The sequence below is a fragment of the Carassius gibelio genome, chromosome A14 (genome assembly GCF_023724105.1).
Source record: "Carassius gibelio isolate Cgi1373 ecotype wild population from Czech Republic chromosome A14, carGib1.2-hapl.c, whole genome shotgun sequence".
NCBI classification, from domain to species: Eukaryota; Metazoa; Chordata; class Actinopteri; order Cypriniformes; family Cyprinidae; genus Carassius; species Carassius gibelio.
Window position 1 is genome coordinate 16,144,699 of NC_068384.1, and position 9,401 is coordinate 16,154,099.

The 9,401-nt window shown below is 36.2% G+C and overlaps 1 long non-coding RNA gene across 1 annotated transcript; it reads right to left on the reverse strand.

The window, feature by feature from the left end:
* Nucleotides 1-365: 365 nt before the first annotated feature.
* LOC128027654 (uncharacterized) lies at nucleotides 366-1,307 on the reverse strand. Its single transcript, XR_008186781.1, has 2 exons — nucleotides 838-1,307; nucleotides 366-744 (listed from the first exon to the last, which is right to left on the reverse strand). It is a non-coding gene; the product is annotated as an uncharacterized LOC128027654 (long non-coding RNA).
* Nucleotides 1,308-9,401: the final 8,094 nt, after the last annotated feature.

The following is a 9,401-nucleotide window of genomic DNA, read 5'->3' on the forward strand; positions in this document are numbered from 1 at the left end:
GATGACAGAGGTGGAAAGTGTTTGCGTTTATTCTGTTGATGTGTGTGCGTGTGTGTGTGTGTGTGTGTGCTTCAACAAGTGTGTGTTCTATCTGAATGTGTAACAGGTAATTCCCTCAAGTGGGATTTAGCATGTGCCTTAAAGGGATAGTACACATTTAAATTAATATTCCTTTTTCAACATGTTCCTTTTAGGAAGTTTTTTTGTTTTTTGTTTTTAAACTAGGTTCCAAGGCATCCTTGTATGTCATGTCTAATGATCTAGAACAAATTCAAGTGAGCTTTAATCATAACCAAGTCAACATTTAGTGACCTTAGTGCTTATTTCTCTGTATAAATTTTAATAAATGTATTCCTTTTAACTGCTCCATCAAATGCTATTTTTATTCTTTCCACCAAATGTCAAACCAAACAGTGAAGATTGTGGGATATCATAGGCAATTATGAAAATCCGACCAGCAGCAGGAATCTTAGAAAGGATGTTGAACATTGAAATTGGGCTCGTTGCCTTCCACAAAAGACAGCATTTTTGGCTTTCAGACACAGAGCTAAAACACACTGATACTCGCCCAACAGTCATACTCATTCTGCAGCACACAAGCACTAAACTTTAGCCTGGCCACCGCTCACACAGCTTCTGAGTCCAGTTCTCCTGCTGTGTCCATCTCGCTTCACTGTGAATAGAGCGCTTCCCCTGGACCTCCGTCAACGCTGTGAACTCCACGCCAAACCGCAGCACAACCGTCTGCAACAAAACACTGCCTTTTATTCCAAACCATTCCCATTAAAACACATTCTCTCACGTTTGAAAGAGAGGTTAATCAGCTGGAACACAAACCTGAGCTCATACTGCCATTGAATGAGAAAATAGCACATACTGATCTGAGATCCACTGATGGAAACTCTTCATTAGACAAAAGAAACTGATCTCGGATCGGGATGGACTGTTAGACAGGTGTTGGTCATTAGCAGTCTCATTAGAGGGTGACATGAAGAGAAAAAAAGACTCACACAGATGTGAATTAGGTTCAGAGCTCCAGGCAGGTGGCAGATACTGGACAATTGCTCACTGTCAACCTCAATCCTGCCACGTCTCCGTCAGATCGTGTCTGAGAGTTTGACAAGCTCTGAGGACGAACTTCAGTCTGTTTGTGTTTATGCTGGTGACATTTATGCGATTATGAATGAGAGGTTTGTTGTTATATGGTAAGTGTCTGCAGAGGGCCATTTTATCACAGCAGGGACATTGACACCAAGACTCTCATTAGATACAATGAGGCTTAATGAGAGAAATTAATGATGCCAGGATCCTTAATGTGTGTGTGTGTGTGTGTGTGTGCGCGGGTGTGCTTTTGGTCTCTCTGCATGAAATTTCTGAAAACGTCCTCAGAACAACTGAGAAATCTAATAAAACCACTTTGTAAGGTTTCACAATTGAACATTTTTCTTAAAGGGGTTATGGTTTGCATGTCAGTTTCATGTTTAAAAAAATAAACAAATACAAATGAATGAATGAATTAATATTTAGGATAACAAAATAAATACACTTATCAGCATTTACAATAAACAGGAAAATACCACATTTTAATTTTTATCCATTCATTCTCCCCATAAGCATTTTAAAATATATATGAATAATTGTTCGATTTGAGGCATGAAGGTTTTCCTGAAAATTTTGTTAATAAAATAAGTGTGCAAGTCTTAAAGGAATAGTTCACCCCAAAATGAAAATCTGCTAAATTTGTTTCTTCATCACAACAGATTTGGACTTAAGATTACATCTCTTGCTAACCAGCCACCAATGATTCCTCTGCAGTCAATGGGTGCCGTCAGAATGAAAGTCCAAACATCTGATAAAGACATAACAATAATCCACAAGCAATCCATCAACAACGAAGTCTCGTGAAGTGAAAAAGTGAAAAGCTGCGTGTTTGTAAGAAACTAAATTCAAGACATTTTTTATTTTAAATCATAGCTTCTTTTTAAAATATGGGTCCTTTATCCATAATATTGCTTTCTCCAGTGAAAACCCCATCTCATCCGAATCAAGAGAGAAATATGAACAGATCAGACACAGTTTACATGTGACAATGGTCCAAAACACTTCTAAACAAATATGTCTGAGGATTTTAATGTAAGAGGATAACAGGGAATGCACCTTTTTCACTGGAGGAAGTGTTATTATGGATTTTGGACCGCTATTTTGCCCAGAATCTAAGATTTGAAAATTTCTCGATGGACAAACACCAGCTAACATCTTACTTCACAAGATGTAAATTGATGGACTGGAGTCGTGTGGATTACCTGTGGATTATTGTGATGCGTTTCCAAACTAATGACTAATACAAAATTAACCAAATGTATTCAAATATGTCATTCATAAAGCCGCACTTGAGCAACCAGTAGCTGCTGAGCTCATTTACCACAGCAACACAGTCTCTAGACAGTCTCCCTTTAGGACTATAGAGATTAAGTATAAAGTGTATTTCTCGCACTGATGTGGCTCCTACAGAGATGTACACCATCGATTAAAATCCTCGGAGCTCATGGTAGATCTGTCTGGAAAGGTTTATGTGTTATCACAAAAATCAATTTCTCTATGAAGAAAATGAATGGGATTTTTACTTCCGGTTCCCTGCTGTTTGCCCCCATCACCGATCGCTCAATAACATTATCATACCCTTATCATCTCCACAACAACAACTAGGAGTGTGTGTGCAAGTGAGGATTTTAACTCTTATTGCTGTGAGGCTTGTGACAATAATGTTTTTGTGTACATTTTTTTGTGCGATAGTAAAAGTCAATATGTTGGTTTGTGTGTGTGTGTGTGTGTGTGTGTGTGTGTGTGTGTGATCCTCAGGGGAAATTGTTATCACTCACAGAGCATCATTACTCCTCCATTCTTCATGCTCTCTCTTTCTGGCTCCTCAGAACAGACATCTTCATATCATATCTCTATGGGGCAAAATATTTAGACAGACCATAATCATATTGAACTTAACTCAAAAGAGACGTGTGTGTATGTGTGTGATATTATGGGAGAGGGTATTTCATTATGCCGGGGGAGAGATAGATACCACTCATCGGCTGGATGGAACGAGTGAGAGAGGGAAGGATGAAGCACATATTCGACACATCAATCTGAAATAACAATTCTACTAAGAGCATCTCTCTATCAGCACATCTGCTCCGTCCTTCACTACAGCTCTGTGTGTGATATGCATCCTCTCTCTCTCTCTCTCTCTTTCTCTTTCCGGTCAGCAGTGATCGTGTGTAAAGGTGTGTGTAAAATGATCATCCACCTATTACACACCTGTCTGAGCACAAAACACCTCCCTGCCACACACACACTAATAAATACACCCTCCTAACACGCTAGCACAGTAACACAACACATCCCTGCTTCAAACAAATACACCGGCGAACAAATATTTATTTAAGCTTCGTTGTTTGTATATAACTCACCAGCCCTACCTAAAAAAACAAAAAACAGATTAAGCATATTTATTAAATTACACTACCATTCAAATGTTTGACATAAGCCTTATGCTCATCAAGGCTGCATTTATTAAATACAGTAAAAACAGTAATATTGTGAAATATTATTACAATTTAAAATAGCCATTTTCTATTTGATTATATAAGCAATTTGAATTTATTTATTTATTGGCAAAGCTGAATTTTTAGCATCATTAGGCCTACTTCAGAAAAGATTCTAATATGCAGATTGTTTTCAATGTTTAAAATGCTTGTAATGCTGATACTTTTTTACTGTCAGGATTCTTTGATGAAAAGAAAATAGAAATATTTTGTAACATTATAAATGTTTTTATTGTCACTTTTGAACAATTGAATGCATCCTTAAGAAATATGAGCATTAAAAAAAAAAAAAATAGTGTTAGGGTTAAGTCTTTCTGACCCAAAATGTTTAAATGGTAGTGTATATAAATATAATATATAAACATGCTTTACTTATGAACTGTTTTTCTATATAAGGTTGTTCCCAAAGTGAGATTTAGTCAGATTTAATGCAAATTTGGGTAGGGTTTTCCTCACACAGAAACTATGCCACACAAAAACTGAAAAAAGGCGCCATTTTCACAGTTTCACCCTCTGAAACCCCTTCAGTGGCAGCATTCTTCAGTCATCCAACAGAGAAGAGCTGTTGCATTCTGGTTATGTCTGGAGACAGAATAAAAGATGGAGACTGAGAGAGAGAGACAGAGATGCTGTGTGGTTGATAAGAATGAATAGAGAGGAGAAAGAAAGAAGAGTTTGTGCGCTTTATTCTGCAAAGACATATTTTGACCAATGTCCCACTGTGAAAGAGTTATGTGTGTGTGTGTGTGTGTGTGTAGGATACAGGACGCATGGAAGATAATGGTTAACATGAGAATGTGTGTGTGTGTGTGTGTGTGTGTGTGTGTGTGTGTGTATCTGTAAGAGAGACAGATAAAGAGAGGCCATAGCGGTAAATAGGGAGCAGTGGGGTCTCTAGACGACTATAGAGAGAGAACCGAGGTCTCACAGGTCACAAAACAATAGCTGCTTCTGTTTCCTATTGACCACACACACACACACTGACTCGCACACAAACCATAAACACACTGTCACAAAGCCTTTATCAATGAGTACTGTGGTGTTCCCCCGATACAGAGATGTATCAGATAGTAAAACCATTTCCATTTTCAAGTACCATGGTATTTATACAGTACTCCAAGATACCACCATTCAAAAGTTTAGGGTCTGTAAGAGTTTTTTTTTTTTTTTTTTGAAAGAAGTCTTTTATGCTTACCAAGGCTATATTTATTTGATCAAGAAATACTGTAATATTCAGAAATATTATCACAGTTTAAATGTAACAAATACGGGTGTTACTATGGTAGAGTAATTGTATAATGTAATTTACCATGGTTTTCATGGTACTTTCAAGAGTACCAATATACTATCATGGTAAAAGTTCAAAATAGGACAGTAGCAGTAGTAACCTGGTGATATTTGGTAAATATATCATGTAAATACAAGTAAAAATGAAGGATTATCATGGCACCATGTACAAAAACATGGTAATACCTTAAAAAAACAGACCACTCTAAATTGTAATGTAGACACATGCATTTTCTGTAAAGCTGCCTTGAAACAATGTGCATTGTGAAAAGCACTATACAAATAAAATTGAATGGAACTGAATTTTATTACAATTAACATGATATATATTTATAAAACATATAGTACTATGGTTGCATATGGTAAGAAAAAAAACCTTGGACCTACCATGGTTTTATTTATGAGATTACCATGGTACTTTGCCATAAAAATGACTGTAAAACCATTCGTAAGTGATGAACACACAATCACAATTCAGACACACAGTAACACATTTAAACACTCTCTCTCATTTAAACACTTTCTCACACTTCAACTTATCTCTAGACTCACACACACACTGAGGTGTTTATAATTTTCATTTGTTTAACTTTCACTGTACAATTAATAATACCATTTTAATAAGTATAATTTTATAATTGTATTGTCCTACAACAAAAAAGAAGCGGACAACGACATTATACTTGCTCAAAAAAACTCCTCTCTCAAACACACACACACACACAGTTCCATTTTGACTCCCCCGTCAGCTGCTCTCTGATCAATATTTTAATAAGCAGAAAGGCTGAGGGATTCATCTTAATCAATAAAGGCCATATGCAGCACGGAGAGATGAGAAGAGAGCAAATCATCTTCACTGACACTTCATACATTATCCGACGTTATCAAAAGCGCTCTTCACAATGCAGAACGCTGCGTTAACAGCCATTACCTTAAGACACATTACCAGACGCTGCACTTCACAACATTTCCCAAAAAGCAAGTCAGAGATGTTTTTAACCAGCACTGCCATTAGGGATGGATTTGTGAGGAATTTAACAATTCTGGTTCTAAATCCACTGAACAGTTACGGTTCCTTAATGATTCCATTAATGGTTATTTTATTATGTGTAGGATAAATGGTCCTAATACTTAAATACAATAAACAAGAGAAATATTTTTTTCTTCATTCAGTTAATGCACTGATCCTCATTGTATAAGTAGTTTTTGAACCCAGCAAGAGAAATTGGGTTCAAATAATTAACTAATAAAGGTATGTATATATTTAAAAATATATATAATATAATTTAAGAAAAAATAATTAATAAATTAAATAAATGAAAAAGTTCATTAATTAATGAAAACAATTATTAATAGATAAACCCATTTTAATTTTTGAAAAACAAACAAAAATGTTAATGAATTCATGACAATTAATTAAAATAAATACATTTTCTTAAAAAATGTGTAATAAAGAAAAATGTTAGTTAAATTAAAATGTAAATAAATGTCAAGTACTTGATGAAAATCTATTAAAATAAATAGTTAATTATTTGATGAAAATAAAATAAAACAAATAATAGTTAAAATTAAGGAAAAATGCAAATAATATATTTAATACATTTATGAAAATTAATGAAGATAAAGGTAATTCAGGATAAAGAAAGAAAGAAAGAAAGAAAGAAAGAAAGAAAGAAAGAAAGAAAGAAAGAAAGAAAGAGATTCATTTAGGCTATGGAACAATGAAAAAAAGGTTGATTATTAATGAAAAACCTATATAATCCACATACACAACAAAAAGCAGGAAGTATGGGACAAAAGTACAACCCTGGAGGTCAAGAAAAATTCAACAGGATATTATGTAAAGTTCAAAACAGAATATTTTTCACTCTCCTAAATCTGACCTTTGCTCTATTGCTGTATGCATATTGTGTTAATCCCACTCTACACATTAACATTCTGTTAACATACTTACTCTAACTTGAGGTTTTGCAGCTTGCAGGTCAAAGCATGTTGTTACTAATCAACATCTTGCACCATGGCAATATCCCTGACAATCACATGACAGATGGTACTAATAGTTTTTTTTTTTTTTCGTTAATTAGGCCCTCGTTAGCTAATTGACAATTAAAACACCCTCGGCAACTGACGGCATCGCCTGTGTACAGATAATTAATGCTATTGTTTCTGTCATGTTTGTAGCAGGCGACAACAGCAGTAATTGGTGACACGGTAGGGCGTGTGCGTGCGCACGCGATGCAGAACAAGCGCACACGTTGAAAATTCCATCCTGGAATGCTGCGTTGGCAAGACGGGCTGAAGCGGTGCCAACGCCATAATGAGATCTGTCACAGCCATACAAATGAACAGGTGACAGAAAGAGACATGAATATGAGATATGGCAGGCGTATAGGGCTCGGAAATCTCTCTCTCTTTCTATTTCTCCTTCTCTCTTATGCACACACATTCACACACTCCCAATCTGTGAGTGTCCCCTTCGACAGATGTGACCACAGAATGCTGACATATGGCTGGCGCTGTACAGCGGGCATAAACACACATAAGCAGCAGATCACAGCTCCATCTCCGTTTATTTGCCTTGTCAATTGCACTGTAAAACTGCATTTTCTTAATCAGTATTTTGTCTTGTTTTCTAGTAAGGCATCTGAACACCCTTAAAACAAGACATATTTATTTGAGACGCAAAATATATTTTAAAATTGTCTCATTTTTTTTCTTACAGATACATCACACCGTTTCTGAAGATTGAAGATGAAGAAGGAATATTTAAGGCATTTTGAAAACCAAGCAAAGAACGTTTAGGGAATAAATGGAGGTGGACATATAGAAAATCATCAAAATTAAGTGAGTTTATGATCAAAATAAGAACAAATATCTGCCAGCAGAGCCAGAAAAAAAATGATCTTTTCAAAATGAAAACAAGCTTTCCCATTGGCAGATGTTTGCTCTAATTTTAAGCATAAATGCACTTGATTTTTAAATAATATTATTTAGCATCTATGTTTATGTGAAGACAAAACATAATGGGTAATTTTTTAATGAATTTTATGAATTATGATTTTATGAATTTAAGATGTTCTTCTCCAACTTAAGATCTTTGAAGACCTTGATTTGTGGTGAATTATTGTTGCCCATTTTGCAAAAACTTTAAAATGTTCAGATATTGTAGAAAACTGGGCAAAATCTACTGATCCAGAGTGATTTTTGGCAGCGAGTGATCTGATTTCTCCTGTAACTCATCCTCTAATGGAGTCTTGTAGCACAAAAACCCATGTCAAGCAGAAGTGCTGTTTCCTGTTGTGCATTTGATTAATAGCTGCTGGCTGATGTTCCCTCTGGGGTCCACATCCATCATTGCCGTGAGGTTTTTACCGTCCACTCGTTCACCCGTCCTGATCTATACATTTATGAGTCGCGCATGCAGGACTTCCAGACGGACCGTCACATGATGTATTAGCACCACTGAGTCCAGGGAAGTGACAGGACTCCAACTGTACAGGCATCGGAGGCGTTGGGAAGCAGGAGGGAAGTCAAGGGATCTGACTGGCCAATGAAGGTGTCAGTCAACTCACTGGTGTGGACCGTCAAAGTCATGTGATCATACTGGGATAATGAATGAAGCCATCTGTGCAGCAGTACCTGGTGTTTGAGCATATGTGCTAAAATGCAAATTGAAACAAAAAAATTGATCTCTTTAATATCTCATTTGTTTCTACCAAACAGCAATATAAATCAAATTCAGTGCGAAAGAGATTTTACACTTTTTTGTTCTCCTTAAGAGTTTCAGAAGTGATCTCAAGAACATCTCAAACTGTTCACAGATAGATCTATAAATTCTATCTATCTATCTATCTATCTATCTATCTATCTATCTATCTATCTATCTATCTATCCATCTAAACACAACTTAAACGTCTCCTGAATTAACAGAGCAGCTTCTGAAAACCCAGTGGGCTCACACTGAGACATACTTACAAGAACGTCCTTTTAAGTAATTGCCATTGCACATGCACAGGGCAGCATTTATGAAGGTAAGTTTGCGGTGAGTAAGTTGTGAGTCAGCCGACATGTTGGAATGAGGCGTAGTAAATCACGTCTGCAGGCATCAGCAAGTACACTCCTGCAGAGATGGAGGGATGCTATGACAGAATGATAGCGCATAGATGAAACAAGATTAAGTGTGTGTGTGTGTGTGTGTGTGTGCATTAACTATGCTAAGACAGCATGTTTTTAATTTGTTTATGCCATCAATTTTTTTTTTCTTAAGTGTGCATGTAGTGGCATGTGAAAAGGTTTCTCAAGTTAAAAGCCTTTCCCGGTCAGTTCAGTAGACTGGGCTCAGTTTTTCCCCTGAGAAACAGTGGATTGCAGTACAGCAGAAATGATTAAGGTTGAAAGGATCTTACAAAAACTGTTAAAGTCGGCATGAAACAGAAACAGCAATGGCTTTTTAACCTCTTTTGTGATTCTGACACTAATCAAAAGTTTGGAATGAATACGATTTTTTTATGTTTG